This window comes from Cataglyphis hispanica, chromosome 3, assembly GCF_021464435.1.
Source record: "Cataglyphis hispanica isolate Lineage 1 chromosome 3, ULB_Chis1_1.0, whole genome shotgun sequence".
In the NCBI taxonomy this organism is placed as follows: Eukaryota; Metazoa; Arthropoda; class Insecta; order Hymenoptera; family Formicidae; genus Cataglyphis; species Cataglyphis hispanica.
In genome coordinates, this window is record NC_065956.1 from 6,698,681 (window position 1) to 6,719,750 (window position 21,070).

Sequence of the window (21,070 nt, forward strand, 5' to 3'; positions counted from 1 at the left end):
TAGGGAGCGCCCGCTGTCCGTGCGCGATATCCATGCAGAAACTGACCGCTGCCCGTTTCTCGCGTAATATATCGTCGGAAGTTTAAAAGTAATACGAGGAGAAAAAGGGGGAGGGGGATAAGCAGAGAGAGAATAGAGTGGCTATCAGAGTGACCTCACTTCTCCGGGGAGATTTAAATTCTGGAATTCTGATGTTACACGTACGTGCTTTGCGAGTCCGCGAAGAGACGGAAAAAGATATAAGGGGAGAAAAAAAAACGGAGAGTGAGATAATATATATGTATATTGATCAAACTCCAACTTACCGGCACGACGATAAAGACGTTCGCATTAATTCACGAGCTGTGACGAGACGTCAAAGAGAAGAGCAATCGAGAGAGGGATCTTCTGTTTTTAGATGACGACGATGGTTGAGAAATGGAAATAATTTTTTTTCTGTAAAAGAAAAATAATACATTGCATGTGAATAAATGAATTAATTTGTCGTATTCCCTACAAAAATATTACTATTGCAAATATAAAATAATAAGATTTTTATAATGACAGAAGAAATCAAAGTAGACTCATTCCATTTCATGCATTAATTTCTGATGCATTACATAAATTTTATTTTACTTATTTAAAAATATTAATGACCATAAATTTGATTAATTTCTTTGTTTCACTTTTCAATTAATGGACGACGATTGTGTTGTGCTATCTTTATTATATCACACTTATGCGAACATGAAAAATACAAGGCAAATAGAAATTAATGAGTCATCGCACGCATCAAAATAGTGAATATAACTGTAGTGATAGTTATCCCATCCGACACAAGAGTATCACGATGTACGCATGACAGTGCAGTTAATCGAAATTTACTTTCGCACCCTCAAATACGCACGTGCTGGTAACACGTGCTGCTCTGTCGAGGCCATCTTCCATCTGTCAAAAATCGACAGCAAGCGTGCGGGTCATACATACGCAAATGATAAAAATCTCGCGATTACACGCAACCGCTGTTATGTTACGAATTGCAACACAAATGATGTGTGTGAAAAGAGAGAAATCAATATTTATATTAAATATATATAAACGCATTCATAGGGATAATCACAAAACATGCCTTTTCGATAAGATTTCTAATAAATATTTTCTTACTTTTACATATTATATATGCGTTATGTCATAAGATTATATTAATCATTTTTTATTTGTGACGATTTTAATCTTCACGAATTTGCATTTTTTAATCGACTAAAAGTCGAAAATTATCTGTCTTAAATGATTCTACAATGGTAGATGAGTTATGCATGAATGAAATACCGCGAACTCAGCGACATGCACTCCCCCTTATGTGTACTCGACGCCAACGGCGCGTAAAAACCAAGCGTATCCTCATCGCTGCTGATCCGGCGCGTAATTACGAGCAGGCGGGTAGACAGGTAACGTTTCTCCGTTTGAAGGATCGACATTGTCTCCCCTGCCACCGGAGAGCGGATTTCGAAGTCAGTCGCGTATACATTTGTCGCAAACAAGGTCTTCCCTTTGAGAGGTGCGTCGTCGGCCGCAAAAATGGGGGAGCATCGGCGGAAAAAAAAGCCCGGGAAATGCGAAATCTCACCTTAAACCACTCGGATCCGAGAGTTCCTTTGAAGGCCCCGGGTGGAAGCCAAATTCTATTCGCAGACGCATACATACATATAGTATATTTCTCTCTCCGCTATACATAGGTATATGTACATAGATGCGTTCGAGGGCGGCTTCCTTTCAGCCCTTGCAGTTCGTGACCATTATAGCGTAGCCGTAGGGTGTCTATGGGGTTGTTCGCAGGCCGAGAACCGAGCGAGCGAGACGGGACGTGGCGGTCGCTATCGACCTTCCGGAAGGGTCGATTGTTGACCGAAAAAGTCGCCAATTTAAAAGGACCCCCAGCGCTTCTCTCTCCGCGAGGCACGCGAAAGAACAAGAGGATTCTGGGAGGGTGCGGAAGGGAGAGATCGGCGCACGCCTGACTTCGAACAAGCAATTATATTGTTACGAAATGTTTACAACGAGATTATTGTCAGCGGCAGCATCTTGCGCCCTCGGGTGATGGTTGCCTCGACGAATCTTTCTTGTATTATCAGTTTTATTCGACCAAGAGATTCCACAGATTGCCGGCGGCGCGTCTTTTGTGAACGGAAATGATGTTCCACGTGTGCGGCGGAACATAGCTTCTCGCTTTACTAAAGTGTCTGATAAGAGGTAAGAGTATCAAGGAAGAAAAAAGTATAATTCATAGTTTCTAATATAAAATCTAATATAAATGGTTTCATAATTAAAATTTCCTTTCTTCTCAAAATATATAATCAACATTTAAAATTCTATTTTTTGCGTATCGTGAATCAATTAAAATCTAGGTTCACAAAAAGAGAATCATTTCCATGATTATTCCAACAAGCAATATCCGAATGAGGTTAGTGACAAACATATATTTTTTTCATACGCTACATCTGCGGAAAGTAAAACGTAAATTGGAAAACAAGCGTGGCGCAGCGAGATCCAAAGATGAATGCTAATCGACAGCCGCGGCAGAAAATAAGAAAATCGAAAACTCACCGATATTTCATTACTCCCGACAAAGTGTATACACGCCGCGAGCGCTTTTTAAAGCCGACACACGGTTGTTTGTCGATCACTATCCGCCTAGTAGCGCAGCAGGCTCGCTTAACAGCTCTCCGGTGTTTGTTGACTCGCACGCACGCATCAAAAACAACGTGGATATTTTGCGCGAACGAGGGACGTTCGCCCGGTACGTTCGCCGGTTCAACGGTTTGTCGGCTGACAAGCTCAGAAGTCGCGGCTATTAACGCCCGGTATTCAATTCCACGTGCGAAAACAATGGGAGTGCACGACGAGATTAAATTCCACAGCTGCAATATGCAGTAAAGGATTAAGAGTTAATAATTCAAGAAGGTGCGCGATTGTGTGACGTGTCCGAGGACTGTCGGAGTTGCCGGCAATAAAGAGTGACATGGCGAGCGAAGAGAGCGATGATGGGAGGGACGAAAGGGAGGTAGGGGTGAACGGGGGTCGAAACACCGGGTCGAAGGTGACAGAATGGAGGGGAGGGGAGGGGAGGTACCGCCGACCACTCGACGCGCCTGATCCGTACGCGGGAAACGAGTACGCATACCTATGTACCCCGTTTCGCACGCGGCGCGCGGTCCCGATTCGTCACGGCGCGGATTCTTCCGCGTGCGGAGAGGAATCGCGTCTGGTGAGAATTTGCATGCAAATAGCGTCGCGAATCCCGGTCGCGCGGACAAACGGCGCGGCACGGCAATCAGTTTTGCGGTCATGCGGCTGTAATTGAATGTGGCGTAAATAAATAAATAATGTCGCCCGTGCGCGGGAGACCGCGCGTCTTCGCCACCTTAAAGGTCGAGACTTCGATTAAGCCTCCTCGCGCGCCTCAGTCGGCGTCCTCTCTTCTCTGTGTGAGGCCCAGGTCGTTTCCTCGCTCCCCTTTCCCTCCTCACCATCGAGCCCGCGCCCTTCCCGCGCGAAAGGTCCTCGCGTCCTCAGCTTCCGACGCGCGGCGCCGAAAGGGAACACCGCAGCCGGAATTTTTCTCGAGGATTAATTTGCGGTCGGCCGGCCCCTCTCATCCCGACTGTCAAGACTACTGGCATTACCGGCTACCGTAGGTATGTCCGACTTGGACTATACGCACGCACGATCGTCCGCTTCTCTGTCTCTCTCATTCTCTCCTCATCGTCTTCCTCCTCGTTGTACGCGCCAAACCGTGTGACGATTAATTATTCGACAAATCCTTTTCTTCTTGCGCGCCGCGAAGAAAACGTACCGTGAACGCCGACGTCGCCACTGCGCTCGCACAGCGTAAATAAGCGTATAATTAGCAACGCAGATTGGAATTTTTTGTAATTTGCAAGCGCTCGCGGCTACAAAGATTCGGTTATTTTCTACTTAACGAATTATCGACGAGAAATGTCTGGCTTACGCACGGTTATGCGGAATGCGTGATTAATTATTAATTTTCTTATTATTTTATAAGAAATTTCTCTCTCTCAATTATTTATCACAACTAGACCATTCAAAAATTACAAGCATATATTTTTAATAAAATTACAATAGATAAAGAGATATCGAAAAATAGAATATTTTTATTGAATTCAAGTGACCCGTAGCTAAGCTGTAAGCTTCAAAAGTTCTTTAACCCCGAGTACACACACACACACACACACACACACACACACACACGCAGAGTCATAGAGAAGTCAAAATGTGGTAGAACATCGTTTCTCTCGTCTCGGAATAAACTGCTACATATTGTTGTTCTTTCCACGAACGATTGTCGGTGGCTCCAACAGTGACGTAAAGTGAGCAAAATATTTACTTGGTGAAGCAATCAGACTTATCCACTCGTCTTCCGGTTATGGAGAGCACCAACACACAATCTACGTATTATTGTGCCGAACTGTTTTCCTATGTCGGAAAGATAAAAGAAGCTTGACAATCCTTTGTATTATTCTGTTTAAATTCGCTTGAAAAAATTAAAATCGAAAATTTAATTACCTAAACAACAATGTATTAAATATGATTGTCAATCCAAAAAATAATAAGCCATTGTTGTAATCTATCACAATATAGTCAAGTAACATAACGGAACAATGCACTTGTTGCGTAAGTGACACAATATGACGGAGCTTGATTAGTTTGTCTGGTTGTGTCAGCGGCAAGCCAAAATCGATTTTGCGCGTCAAAGCTAAATGGTTAGATATATATTCACACACTATCCCTTTATATCGCGTGTAAAAAGTTTCAAAACAATGATAAAATTTTTGTTTACAATATCAAAAACATTGATTATATTGGTTTTCATTTCGCATTATTGGGAAAAAAATTCGAAAAGATTATCGTATAAATATTATACCGTTACGTATTATTTTCGATAATGTTAATACTAGAATCGAAGAAAATGGAGAAACTGCTTTAGCGTACACACAAATATTCCAACCGCAAATCCGTCCTCGCACTCGACTAAATCTTCGCTCTCGCGAAAATGAAAAAGGCCACAGGCTCTCTCAATTTACAGCCGCTATCGACGCACAATGTAGGCATGCGAAGGACGAAAGGCTCCTCGCTCTCACTCAGCGAGGGGCCATAAAAATGTCAGAGCGTATCCCGAAGTAGTGCGATTTGCGGCGCATCGTATCCGAGCGCGTCGGCAACGACAACGTCATCTCTTTCTTTTTTCTCCTCTTTCGGTGCGTTCCCTTTGAAAAAAACATCGCGTCGCGGGTGTAGAATAGCGCGTAACGTGTGCGTGATATACGCAGTCGGCAGTGGGCAGTGTCGCGCACGCAAGACCCCGCACAATCTTCTCCGGTTTGCGCCGGATTTGCGGCACCTATGTATGCGCACTCGACGAGTGCGATCACCGCCGACGACTCGACATTGCTGGGCTCTTCATGGAAGCGTCGACGATAAACCAACGAAACTTATTGCCTCGGCTCGCGGTCGGTGGCGCGATTTTTTACGGCGACCGCGAGAGCGACCAGCATCCCCGCCCCTTATTGACGCCCCCGACGACCTTACCAAGGCGACCGAGTCAATGAACGTCGCTCCTCTCCTTCTCGTATTTCACCCTTCCTGCTTTCTTATGCACGTCCAAAAAAGGACAGATATTCTTCCTTCGCCGAGGAGATGAGAGAATTCGGCGATTGCTCGAGCGCTATTGCTCGGAAAGCCCGCGTATTTCATACGTTCTTATTAGTTTTTGGTCCCCGGATATCATTTCCGAGCAACCGGAGAGAAGGCGAGAGAGCAAGACGGGGCACGGTCGCCACGAGAGAATACCCTTCCGCATTCTGCATAATACTTATTTTATGCGCGACGCCGCGCGAGGAAACTCGGTATAAGATACTCGGTGCGACGACGTGGCGAGCTCACGATCTGCGTTTTCGAAAATAAAGTGCGAGTATATCCCGACGGTTATGCGCCGTGGAGATTTCGTCGCGAGGGGAATGACTCCTTGCACTCGAATTTCACAGTGCGATAGCGTCCCGCCGCAATTTCTGCTATGAAGTTTAAAAGCTTTGCTCAATCATATATAGAGCAACGGATCAATCCGTACAATGCCTTGCGAAATAGATAAGAGCAGTGAGAAATCGATGATACCATCGATTCAAATAATTAACCGTGAAAGTAGAAATAATGATACGAAAAAATTTGTGGAAAATCTTGAGGTTGTGAGTCGTGTCAGTATAAATTTTGTGTAAACGAGGTGTTACTTATCACGCGTCAACGCGCTCCTGCGTTACAAGATACACATGCGTGCGCACTCTTTTCGGACGCGTCATGCTCAAAGAAGCGAATACGAAGGGTGGGACGGGCGTGATTTTTCAACGTCCCGGAACGGAAACTCATGGAGGATGCTCGAAACCGCGGAACGACGAGATCTCTCGCTAAGCATCCAACCACCATCTTTTTTCGTCTCTCTCTCTCTCTCTCTCTCTCTCTCTCTCTCTCTCTCTCTCCGAGGAGGAGGCGGCCGAGAATGATCGAAGACGGAAGACTTTACCCCACTCTGGCTTTTGACAAAAAGTGAGAAAGCGTGAAGATTGATGCCTCGGTCATCTTAGCACTTTGCCGAGTCACCGGACATTAGAGGGTCGGAGCGAATGCGCCCCGCTCGTGGCGGAGAAACAGAGTGTAAAATGCATTTAATTCCCGTGTCGCGGAGACGAGGGTGGCCCCGCCGATTTGACGTTACGAAAAACCTCCCTCCGACGGCGACTCTAACTACCGATGATTTCGCACTCCTAGACTCAAGTGTCAACTCGGATATCTCGGATATGGCAAACCTCGTTGGAACGTTACACGGTTATCTCGTTAGTGTGACTGTCGCAAATTGTGCGTCCGAATAGATAAAATGGATTAAGATAACGTTCGTTAATAATAATATAAAGAATACTTTATTGTAGTGATTTCCAACTCGCTTTTCTTACATAATAAAATGAAACTAATGTCATGTTTGGTATTGTTTTGCATATTTCAAGCACAAAAAGAAAAATTTAGGGATAAATGTCTATCCTAAAAACTTTGAATAAACAACAATTATCTCATTTTCCGAAGAATAAGAAAAAGATCCTAAAAGAACAAGAATGAGAAAGCGGAGAAAGTTATTAATAGACAGGCAAAGGACGTGACTTTATTAGGCCGGTCATAATTAATTTTATCGAACTTCCTACGCTAACTGTGTGCCCGTACATATTTTATCCCTTGGAAAGTCAATCCTTGTTTCGCGGAACAAGAAATTCCCACTGGGAGATGAATAGAAGATGAAAGCTGGCGTTGCAATAGTTTCTGGAGGAAACGCGAAGAATAAATAATAATAAGCAAACGATTTAGCGGAAATATTATTACTGACATAAAATAAACTACTTAACCTAATCTATATTTAATATATTCATAATCGTTTTAATAAAAATACAAAATCTGTAATTTTATAAATTATTTTTGCTTTGTCAGAAAATATATTAATTAAAATGAAAAGAAACTCTATCGTAAAATATCTAATTAATAAAAAATATGTTTTAAAATAAATTTTAAAGGAATAAAAAAATAAGGAGCACATATAATGTATAGCTATCATGTGTATGTGTGCATGACACTAAAATAAATTTAACTAATCCCACATGTATGATGCCACATGCATGATTTAAAGCCAATGGGTACTTGAATGGTTCTACTCTCTTGATGATGTCGACACGGCGTGTACAGAATGAATAATAAAACAGCCAGGACCACGCAAGCCATGGCGAAGGCGGAAAAAGCCGACGGTGCGGCGCGTCGACGATCGGGAACGAACATTCGCAGGCCGCGTGGAGCAAAGTACCGCGACGACGAGTCCATATCTGCGTCCACTCACGTGTTCACTCACGATGCATGTACAGCGTTAATAAACGGCATCTGTCACCGGGCATTGCGTTGCATTTCCCGTTTTACGCTCGCTCCGCCCGGTTTATGTCTCGCTTTATGTTTCGCACCGAGTGTGCGGCCCGTCCCGGGTGGATGTATTCGTTCGCGTAGCAGCGAGGCGCTAGTAAATTTTTATCCTCCTTTTCCCCATTTCTCTCTTCTCTCGCTAATCACGCTAGCTTTGCCTTGCTGATGCTTTGTCTCCGATCTCCCTACGTTATTCCTCGCGGACGGAGAATTTTTTACATCGCGCCGGCGAATTGTCGTGATATTTTCCCCAGTCCGTGTGTTACGACACGTTACTTAATACCGTATTCATTATCGAAATTATTCCGGCGTATTCTCGTATTCGGTTCGCCCGTATTTTTGATGCGCGGAGCGTGTTTCCCCGTTTTTTTTTTTTTGTTCCTCGCTTTTAACGGGAATACATTTCGCTGTCTGTGCCGTGGAAAAAATGAGAAGCGCCAGGGGTTGACAAAGCAACGGTATACGGAGCGTGTTTTGAGCCGATCGGTTGAGTGCACCGATGAACCATTCATTTTTCAATATCTCATTCTGAAGCATCGAGATCATCCCTCACGGGCCGCTCTCGCAAAAACACGCGACTTTTGTCATCGGGTGATGTACGATCCAGCGTCCAGTCGTATCGCTCGCCGGACGAGCGTCGAAAACAATTGTTTGTCCTGCCCTTAACGAGGTCGACTACCTCTTTCATTCAATCGTAAAAGAAGATCCAAGGAAAGCTTACGAAATACACGCACACAATGAACTACTTTTCAGCAAAAACATAAGGATATTAACATTATCTCAAAAGATCATCAAGAATTCTCTTCTAAAGTAGTAATTAAGAGAACAACAAAAGAAGAACAATAAAAAAAAGTAGTAAAATAAAAATATTAGCAGAATCAATGAAATTAATAGATAACGTTCAATATTACGCAATTATAGTGTATTTCATGAATATATGGCAGATGAATTTATTTGCGAGCGAGATACAAACGGCAAAGTGCTGAGAGTTGAGAGCTGAAAATGCTTTGTCATCGTGAATTTCTCGATGCTGTGGTCCGATGTACATTCGATACAAATAGCATCGACCTTAATCCAAAGAAGAGTTCCTGCTTAGAAAAGGCGGATTAGTTGTTGCAAAACCAACCTGCTCGTTCCTAGCAAAAAGCATGCACAGACTTCTCGCCAGCTGTCAGTTAGAACCACGGTGAACTCATTCGTGAAATCTGATCGTAGATCGCACCACTTCATCGGCCCCTTAATCCGCATCGACCCCTTCAAGTTCTCGGCTCGGTTAAACGAGCGTGTTCCACTCTCGGGCGGATTAAAAAATCCCGATCTTCTTGTAAAACAATCGCTCGTTCACGAATTAGACAATCCTGTTTTGAACGATAGCAAAGATTATAAATTCTTGTAATTGTTGTAGCATTTTTTAATTTTTGTCGACAAATATATCGTTGTTATTTGAGCACGAAAAGCTGTAAACATAATCTATTAATCATAGGCATTGTAATCTAATTTTGAGACTTAAAGACTGAAAGATATAGTTAACTAAACACGATGCTAAGTCATTACAGTGTCGAATAAATCCAAGATCATCAAACTCTAATTTATTATATCGAGTTCAAGCGTCAACTACTTGAGGACAAAGTGTCTCTTGGTATTTTTTTTTCTTTCTTTTTGGTTTTCCAACTAAATTCACGCCAGAAACATCGTTTCGATTTATCCGTAGCAGCTTTCCGAGTTAAACTCAATCCGATCCCCGCCCTCCCTCTCCCTCGCGGATAGCGGCCGGGAGAGAGTCTGTCTGACAAAAGTAATTTTATACTGTCGCGCAGGATGGTCTTGCAGCGGCGTTTTCCACATCGATGTAATCCTGTAACCCTTCCTCCCCCATCCCCGTTCCACCGATGCGATACGATGCGATGCGATGCGACGCGACGCGACGCGACGCCGTTCACCAGGCGACACCATGCAAACGGTCGCGTTTCGTTCGTGCCGAGCAATCGAGCGCGCGGAATGCGACTGCTATACGTATGTACATACGTACAACGCCGAAATTCGAGGTCAGGAAACGGAAAAAAACAGACCGAGAGAGAGAGAGAGGCAGGGAATCGGACGCACTGCGTGCGGCGACGCGGTAATTAATAATTCCGTGACGAGGTGTCGGCGGGAATTTTCAGGTGTCGATTCGACCGAAAAAAAATAGCCGCTCTCCGGGATGGAAAAAAAAAAAAGCGACGGGGAAAATGGCAGAGTCTGAAAAAAATGGGCAGATGCATCCAACATAAAGCCTCGAACAGAAGCAAAAAGAATAACGAGGATCGTCGAGGCCGCTATTCCACGGATATGATCCTGAAAAATCACAATCTATTTCTCATAGCGGCGCGCGCTCGCGCTTTTGGGAAAAAAAATGGTCAGCTCCTAGCGTCCATTTTTCTCTCAATAATTAAAGCATCCATTCCTCCGTGCGCGATGCGCGATAGGACACGTTGAACGTGTGTATATAACCAAATGGCGAACGTATTATACATCCTCGCTTTATAAATCAAAGTGTCTAAAATGAAAAATTAAAATCGATATTTATTATCGCTCATTAGTCTCCCCCTATAGCATATTCATCAACGTAACAAACATTTCTCCCGACTTCGTGTCTCGTTTCATCTCCGTTAAACGTCACGAAAGCCTTTCTATAACAGTACGCCTTCCATAAAACATCCAGCATCGCGCCTTCTCCAACATGTATCATAGCGCTCGTTATGAAATCGAGACGAAATAGAACGTGAACGTAATCGATAGCCACGGCTTCGTTTTGTCCCGTGTAAAATCCTACGCGCTAGCCGGTCACTAATCGATCTCCGGCTATTCAGCCACCGATGATACGTACGGGCGCGTTTCAAATCCGTGCGCGGCCCGGATTTGCAGGTGGAGTCACGCGAGAAGAGAGAAGCGCGTCATATACACGCGCGCGCGTGACCGCGCATCCGATCGCGCGATAATCCCCCGGGACTTCTCTGAACGCGTCTCTCGAAAAAGAGGCTGTGGGTGGAAGGCACGTTGAGCCGCGACGATGTTGAGATTCGTCGTATAATGGACAAGGAGAAGAAACGATGGCCTGACATCGCGGGGCTTATTCGTAAGCACACGCATACGCATTTCGCCTCGTTGATCAGGGCCGTTTTATCCGTTAGGCATGACAGACACATGTATAGGAATCATAATTTTTCTACATAAGGGAAGGATTATTATAAAAATATTATCAATGTTAGAGAAACGTACGTTCTGTCTCTTCAAAATACGAATTGTATATTTCCCGTAGAATTTAATATAATATCTATTAGAAAAGGATATTTACTCATGCATTGTCGACATGTAAATAAAAAACGAAATTAATCCACGGAATTACAATTATATATACAAAGAAAAAAAAAGAAATAGAAAAATACTACGATATATTGTATAGCTTATTGCATGGTTAAAATAAATATAAAATATAAAGATAAGATAAAATAAATCTGAAATTAATTCACCTCTCTACGTTCCTGCATCGCGATGCACGTGCGACGGTACGTGATGCACGAGGGACATCTAAGAGCTGTCCAAGGCATTCCGGGACCAACTCAAACACAAGTGCACTAAATCAATCTATTGTCGGGGGACGACCCGATTCCGTACAGGTTGACTCACCTCTACGACAAAGGCCCTGGCGCGTATGTACGTAACCGTAGAAACATCTTTGATGGTCGCGTAAGGAAAGAAGGTGCCTCAAAGCGCATATGCATGCTCATGGGAACCTTTTGACGAATCGTCCATGATCAGTCACCCTCCCTCTCGATCTCACCCAACTTCTCTTCCCACCCCTCCTTCGCGAGTACCGCCGCCCGGCATCTGAGAAAGAGAGAGGTCTTTACACCTGGCCCCTGGAGGATTCCGCTACGAAATAACAGCGGCCTTAATGGATTCAGAAGTGGCTACGATTTCTATGAGGCGTAATAACGTTACGCTGATTTATCTCCGCTTTAACCCCGTCGGGTTCGCATAGCTCGATGCCTGCGAGCGTGAATGCGTATGTAATATCGTTTAACCCGGGCATTGTCGGGTTCAAACGTATGTAAAGCTGGCGTGACGATCGTTGACGAAGTGCGCGTCGTGTGCCGTAGAATCGACTGTGAGGGTCACGGATACGCGTCTCGCGAGGTCGTTTCCTTATTATATGTCGGGCGACCTCCAGTCGAACGGCTCATGCCCACGTTAGTGCCTCATCCATTTTTTTGCGCTTCAATATGCGCGAAATTTTGAAATTATCAGAAAAAATCAATATCCCGAAATCCTATAATTTTTTCAACTTCATCTCTATCTTATAATTTTTGTATATTATGAACAACAAACCCATATTAAATTTTTGCTTACAATTTTGCCATTATTTCAACTTTTACTATACAAAAAAATGTTTCGACAATAGATATTATCAAAGCTTATAAATATGATTAATATAGTTACACTGCTATCTCGAAAAAATTAAAGAATGCTGATAATACAGCAGACAAAACTGGACGTGCACGTCCATTATGTCTCGCATAATTTTTGAAACGTGGTTCACCCTCTCGATCGCGAGAATGCATAATTAGAAAATCCAGGTTTCCGACTGCGCGAGAGATAATGATATAAAAAACTGCAATGCAAGCGAGACGCTCGGGACGTAATAAAACAGAGTTTTTAAATGACCACTAAAACGCGAGCAGCTTTAATCATAAGCGGACGTATCTTAAGCAAGAACAGAGCTTCTTTTATCTCTCGCTATTATTTCGACCCCTCATTTTTTTTTTTCTTCGCCGACTGCGCTCTTTCTCATTTTAACGATAACAATTAAAAGGGCCGCCGTTTTCACCGACCAAAGCTAATTATCACGCGGATACTTTTATTGGCCCTTTTTCGTTTATAGAGCGGTACGATTCTGTGAGTCTTGGCACGGATTTCCTCCGGATTCAGAATATTTTCCGAGATTTTACGATAATAAGATAAAAAAGAAAATTTTAATCCTAATGTGGAAGTGAGAGAAAGAATATAAAGGGAGAAGTATACTAATTACCGAATATGACGTCATATAATTTTTTATCATTGTTATTTATATTCAGCGAGTAGCGTCGTAATATCGTATTTGATAATAAAAAACCATTTTCAATTATTCGATGAGAAGAAAACCGGATGTAGTTTTTTGATTATAATAATAATGGAATAATATTAATATACACATACATATATATTATACAACACAATATACATGAAAAAAATTCCATATATATGTAATTGATTTCAATAATTAAAATTTATTATTATTTGTCGATATACAATGAACAATATAATATTAATATCACTTGTAAAAAAAAGTATAATATTAAGCAGAATAAATCATTATAATCATCATAAACGATCATACTTAAATATATTCCTTAAAATGCAAACAGATGATTTCGATAATTTTGGGAAAATGACGAGACCAATAATCGCGCGCCGATAAAATCTCTCTCGCGTCCCTCCTTGTGGTGTCTCTGTTAGTCACACACATCGCGAGAACGGGTGTATACTGGGATTCACACATATCATTAAACACGCTTACCTCGTTAGCATATTATCTCTTGTGATGGTGCAATTACGCGCGGCACACGACTACATCCGATAAGAACGAGAAGCGCTTGTGGCGCGCCTTTCGTGCTTCGCGCTGAGAAAGCCGCGATGACGGTTGCAAATGCTAATCCAATTAGCTCATTAGGTAATTGCATCCCACACCGAAGGTGCTCTTCTTTTTTTCTACCGGATTGCAAAATGCAGTATCGTGTTGTATGTGTAGCGATTACAGGAGTCAGCGTTTCACGCATCGCGGATAATGACTCCGCTTGACAAGGATGCGATTATACCAATCGCTATATCTCCTATGAGATGCAAATTCTGATCCAGTTCATACTTTTTTAAATCCTATTCCGTTTTAATAAAGTTATAATAAAATATGTATGCCAGCTAAATTTTATATTAAAAATTATAATTAAAATAAATATGATCTCATGTACATAATAAAGTTTCAGAGAGAGTTGTATAATTACCGTGTAGATTTATCTTAATTAGATGATAAAAGCTGCTTAAATGAAAAGAGAAATCTATTAATTAAATACATAAAATATCTAAAAAGAAGACAAAGCGAATCCATAATTAGTAATACACTTTCATCAACGGATATCGAATATTTGTGTACAGAATTCTTTCCCCCAGAATGCAAAGAAACTTTAAAGAGTAAAATTGTTTTTGTCGATATATCCCCGGCTAAGAGTCACACGCGAATAGCCGAGCGAAGATTAAATTCCTCCCAATATCGCGAGGCTTCGTTCTCGGATCCGCTGGCATCGATATACCCGAGACGCCGTTACGCGAAAGCCGAAATGAAACGATGGGAATGCGGCGACGGGGTACTTCGGAGCGTTATCGCGAAACGAGCAGCGGCGGTACAAATTCTACGTTTTTTTTCTCTCTTTCACTCTCTCTCTCTCTCTCTCTTTCATTCACGGCAGTAGTCGAAAGAGCGAGGAGGGAACGGAGGGAGCTTTGTAGCACCCTAATATCCTCCGACGCGTAACGGTTTCATTTCTTCTCCTCCCTCTATTGCCACCACCGTTCACCCTCTCCTACGTACACATGCCCATCTCTCCCGAGGAGGATAAACGATCAGTCACACCCTGCGACTTTTATTTCTCGCAATCGTCCTCGTATCGCAGGCCTAGGTTCGTCGCTTCCCTGTCTTCCTTCCGTCCTTGTCGCTTCCTCGCCGGAGAGGCGAGGCGGTTTATTGCGCAACGTAAACTTTGCCTCGTAAGGATTCGGATGCTGATTGAAAGGAAATTGTATTCTCGGCCGTTTAACTTAGGCGCGATTTCCCTGTTTGCGATTGTTCGCAAACATCGGTCGTTGATAGAACGGCGATTAATGATTGATTATATGACATGATTAAATCAAAAATAAAATAAAATCAATTTCTTTTTAAATTTTCATTTTTTTAATCATACTTTTGAAACAAACTATAATATTCTTTTAATATATTTAAAATAATAGATAAACTCTATACTATTAATATACAACAAAATAAAAATAGTTTCTCATTTTGAAGTAAAAATACTCTTGACGACATCGAAAGATATAATCCAAGTCTCTTGTAATGTATATAAAGCAAAATACTGTACTAATGTATCATCTGAAATGTATTCTTTTGAGGAAAGAGATCTATCGTTCATTTTTTCGTCTGATCAATCACTAAACTAACTTTACCTTCTATATCGAATGCCGTTTGATTTCATTCGTATCGCTCTATTTTCGCATTTCTTTCCTTCGAGAAGGCCGGAATTGGGGAAAAAAATCGTGAATAAACTTTCGCCGGACCTTCCTGCGCGATCGGACACGAACCGGATGAAAAAGATTGAGCGATCATCTCCTCGTCCTCTCTCTCCCCCATTCGCGCTGGGTGACCCGCGTAGGAAGAGCGGACAGAAACAATTTTTTAAGCCTTTGTATGTCTCCATCCACGTAGGAAAATGAAACCGGTAATACGTCGGCATTGATAGATTCGCCACCATTTGCAGAATGGACGGATTATGCGCGGCATAAATACGCAATTTCGCCTCGAACGCCGCCGGTTTTCCCCCTATGCGAATGGGAGCGCTCATCCGCTTCGAATTAACAAATTACTCAGACTATGTATAGCGACAGGCAGGAAGCTGCAACGATCTGATGTATTATCGCTATATTTTTTTTATCACGAAAAAAAAATGTATATAAAAAAATCACGAAAAACATTATACAGCGCTCCATAATCACCCTAATATGGCAAAAAAAAAAATAAGAGAGTTCGCCCATAGTTTGCACGCATGCAATATTGATTCATCGTTTTCCAATCTCTTTGTATTCGAACATAATCGTCGATGGTCAGGTCCAGAGAATACTATTCTTCCCGAGAGAGAGACAGAGAGAGAGAGAGAGAGAGAGAGCGTGCCTCCGTTTTCTAATTACCCCAGTATGTCCGGAGGAAGAAAGCCACCCCGCTGTTGTCGAGCCCCAAGAAATCACGAGCCGTCGGAGCGAGCATTGTGTCGCGTTACGTTGTTAGCGTTCTTTTATTCGGCTCCACATATACACGTCGTACGTGCAGTCGCGCACCATCAAATGATGGTGGATTCCAACCATCACGCATCCCACTGTGTTACTGATGGCCCTTAAACCAATTCCCCCGCTTGCAATTTTTAAGTAAACCAAGCGTAGCCTGATATTTTACGGTGTTACTAATCCATTAAAAATTTTTTTCTTCCTTTTTTTATTTATTTTTATGTTCAAGAATAAAGAAAGTTTCTAGATTTCTCCTTCTAATAAACACATATTAATAGGTCGCAAGTATGCAATTATATATATGTTCAATATTAAAATATAATTTATTTTATAAAGAATCAAATTTTATGCGGTATTTTATTTAATTTTATTATATTTCCTTTTTTAAATCGAAAAAGATATACATAGACTGTTTAAAAAAAGGATTCAGGATTTACATAATAAATGACAAAAGCTGAATAAAAAAATTAGTCGACATAACTTAAAAAATTAAGTTGCTGTCAAAATTAGAAAATGTTTCATTTTCATAATACAAGTGATAGTGCATTGTTTCAATATTTAGTATTATAGATACTAGTGCTCCCTGACAGATGATTCCTCATAATCTCGTCTGCGTTTTGCACGTTTCTTTTTTTCTCTTCCGGCACATTCCCTGTGTGTTCCCTTCCCTCTCTTCCCCTTAGCTCTGATCTCCCCCGACGCCACAAGGGTGTCCAACACATTCGGTTTGACCTCATTTCCATAGCGCTCACTCGCGGGGACGCTCCTCGAGATATCCGAGTTCCGCTTCCGGCGGCACGACCACCACCTGGCAACCGATGCTCATCGGACCGTGCCGTTACACGAGGGCGTACTCGCGCCACCCTTCGCGCGTACTTGATCGCCGCGTGCGAAACTTCCGCACCGCGTCTGCTTACACGCACTCGTCCGTCCGTCTCGGTCGTGTGACGCGCGGAACGCGTCGCGCTTACTTAATTACTTTGGTCCGATAACATCGCACGCGAATAGCGAGGGTATCTTCTACAGCACGTGGCAATTCACTCGCGTGCATATAAAATTGAATCTACATATTTAAATAAATATTTATGAAATATAACATACGCATATAAAAATGTGTAACAAAACGCGCGTTGATCGATCATATATATACATAAAGCATTAATTTTGCGAGAAGGAAAAATGAATGACTTAATACAATAGTTGATTATATTAGCCAAAGTATATATGTCGTCAATTTCATTTATTTTGTAATAACGGCCACTTATCGCGGCACATAATTTACAGCGAACCATAAACTCGTAAATTTATAGTCGAATCACGGATTTTGATTAAACGAGCCGGCATGGCGTCCGGCAAATTGGTCGGCGGGATCGAAGTTAGACGTCTATGCCATGCTTTATTCTTCGGTCGAACTACCGTTTATGAGGAATATCCGTGAGGAGAGACTCAGGCGAAGTAAACGGGATATCTCTCGCCTGAATTTATGTGAGACGTTATGGTCGCCGGATCTAACCCACTAGAGCTAGTCCCCGGCCGTAAAGCCGAGATAATTAAATTATGGGAATAAAAAATGGGAAGAGGGAGACAGGATGCGCGAAAGAATCGGGCGGGTCTAGGTTGACTGGTGTTTTTCGACGGACGGCGGCGCGAAGAAAAATCGTAAAAGCAGCCCGACCGACAAATCTGTATAATGTTTCGCGATTTTTATCGCCTCGTACACCCCTTACGACACTAAAAATTCTTTGTTTCTCTCTCCTTCTCTCCCCCTCGGTAACGGAACCACCAGTGGCATGTCTTGTATGCACACGCCCGCTTAGGCACGTCGAATTTCAAAATGGAAATGAAAGATTTTATATGCGTGCGAAAGATCGGCGGCGTCGCGACGAGACGAAGAGTGTTTCATATGGCCGTCGCGACGACGGTGAAGCTCCTTCCCGATTCATCGATGCTTGCATAACAGCAGATTGAGCTATACGTTATTTATAGTACGCGCTTTATGGATGCCAAAACAGCGTTTTTATTACTTTTATCACCATTTGGTTATCGTTCACATGCTACCGTCGCACTTATTTTCGTAACCGATTACATTAGAATCCTCGTAAATCCATGTCTGGCGAATTATTTGCGTATTTCTTGCAATATCAATGCATTTATGTGGCATTACATTACGCACAATCATCATTGGAAAAATAAATACTACTAAAAATATGAATCACATAAAATTAAGTTAAAAAAGACACCCTATACATTTGATATTTTCAAAGTTGACACTATTTGCAGCGGATAGAGAGATAATTTTATCAGAAGCAAATAGACTTTATCAGACAACGAGCGTGTTTCGTGACGAGTCCAACTAATCCCGTCACGTAGTGCCATAATCGTCCGTAGGACGGTGACGTTAATCAAGTTCCGAAAATGCAGGAATGGCCGGAGGTGTAATTTCACCCTTATATACGGATGTTAAAGCGCGCCGAAATGGCACCCCATGCATAACGTTCGCTGACTCCGTCGGATGTATACATATATACGCGAGATCCGTGCAACCAGTTCGGCGTCTCCTCCCACTCGTAATCGGGGGCGCAGGTACTATACATGTATCTGTATATCGTAAACCACGCGGTGGAAGCGTTAAATCTTCCGCGCTAAATGGAACAGGACAAACTTACGCGAGGAAACTTACCGGGAAAATCGCGGGGCTGTGAGCCGTTCACGTGAAAGTAGATCGCGGCGCGGCTTTAATGTACCTTACCCGAGAGTGTACGCGAAAAAACGGATATAAGACGCCAACACCGACAGCCATAACTCGCGTTGATAGTCTCCGCGCGATACTTTTCGTGTACTTGTCGCAAATTTCTTCCATGGCAAGATTAGTAAACGCAACAAGATTAAAAGGTCGATGATATAGTTTAACGAAAAAGAAAAACGCAAAAGTGATTATTTAAGTTTTTTAATGCTAATATGATTCCGATTTTGAAAAATTTGCGATTAAAACTGCAAAAAAGAATCATTTTGATATATCTTATCATGTTATTATTAATTATTATGATATATATCAAAATTTTAAAATTTGTTAAATTTTTTTATTAATTTCACTATTTTTAATTTGTCAATTTTTATATCAGATTTGTCTTTAGCGATTTTAAACAATAAATTGCTTTTGAGAACTTATAAAGTTCTAACAATGTACTTAATTGTCACATATACACACAAATTTTTTCTGACATGATGGAATATTATACACGTAGCGTATCCTATGTTATTATATTATATTATATTATATTATAATTTTATTTAATTTAATTTTATATTATTATTATATTATATTATATTATTATATTTATATTATTATTATATTATATTATTATATTATATTATAATTTTATTTAATTTATTAGATAGTCAAATCGCAGGTTCGAATAATGATTAACATAATAATAAGCTCTAGGATATATTAATCGTTTATTAAATAATTAATCTATAATTTAAAATACTTGTATTATTCAATATTCCACACCGTATATATGTCATAGTATGCTACATATTTTCGGCCGCGAAAACAATAACATTGTATTCGGCCTTGGCGATGTAAACATTAGCGCGCTATTGTTAACGTCTTACGACTTATAGCCTTGTTATCATTCATACAGCAACGCTCGAACAGTAAAGTAATACTTGTCGACTCGTAGTATGATTCTCGCGTGAAACGGAATTCGATCGTGCCGAAGTTTGAAAGTGCGGGAGTGTCGTTCAAAGTATCGCGCGTGTGAATCAATCTGAGAGGAGGAGGAGGCCTAGGAGAGGCATCCTGCACCGGCGGAGCAACCCAACGGTGAGTATTATTATTTTTATATTAATTATTATAAATATCGCACACGCATTAATTCGATTCGATCATTGTTTGAATAATTTAAACAAGATAGACTCGTCTAAAAGTTTCTATTTAAAATAGTTTTCTTTTTTAGAATTTATAAAATTATTTCATATTTATATATCTTCTTATTATTATACGCATCGGATATAAAATTCGATGCGCACAATAATAATTTTTTGAAATATTAATAATTATTTTAAACGTTGCTACAATTTGGATTTTATATTTGTGTGTTGCAGACAACGTAGCCTCAAGACCAAATCTCCGCTGTTGCGCATCAGTGCCGGTGAGTGATAAATTTTATTTTATTTTGAGGTGACGGATCCGTAGATATTGTAGATGCAAATGTAGATTGTAGATTGTAAATAAATCCGTTGCCTCAAAATGGATGGGCTAGAATAAATGCAATCAAATAATAACTTTTAATAGACTTTTTAAATATATATTAAAACACATTAGAAATATAATTTAAAATATAAATTAAAAAAAAAAATTGAAGAAAATATAAAATAGTTTTTTTCAATAGAAATTTTATTTAATTTATTTAATGTAGAAGACGCTAATAACTTTATATCTTATACGAAATATTGATAATTATTGTGATGTTGCGCAAATTTTGTCATAATTTTTTCGTAGCCCATCCATCTTTATTATCATAGCAATGAAAGCTTAGACAGTTTGTCACGCATCGGTTTAAAATAATTTTACTTTAGTCAATCTAATGCCAAGTTATCAATTAAATTTAATTATTGTTTGAAGTAATGATATTTAATTTTATAATAATATATAATATTTATAATATGTAATTTATATTAAAATAAATTAATAAAACACTTATGTGTCATATAATTTGAATAATTTAACTTTCAGTCAAATTATTCATATGTCAAATTTTGCAATTTATTATTGAAACGATGACAAACTGTCAAGTCATAAATGAGCATAAAATTATGCTCGTGTAAAATTATGTCTGGCGACAATAATTAGCCGGCAACGGAAGGAATTTTTTTCCTTCATTGATCTCTGATAGGAGGTCGAAGCTACATCTCTGGCTAGACGTAGCCAGAATTAATATGGCCA

The 21,070-nt window shown here is 40.9% G+C and overlaps 1 long non-coding RNA gene across 1 annotated transcript in view; it reads right to left on the reverse strand.

Annotated features, from left to right (window-relative positions):
* The window catches only part of LOC126848197 (uncharacterized), a 174,124-nt gene that overhangs the window by 82,282 nt on the left and 70,772 nt on the right, over positions 1-21,070 (reverse strand). The window contains exon 3 of the long non-coding RNA XR_007687216.1: positions 306-435. This is a non-coding gene — a long non-coding RNA (uncharacterized LOC126848197). The remainder of the gene's footprint in view (positions 1-305; positions 436-21,070) is intronic.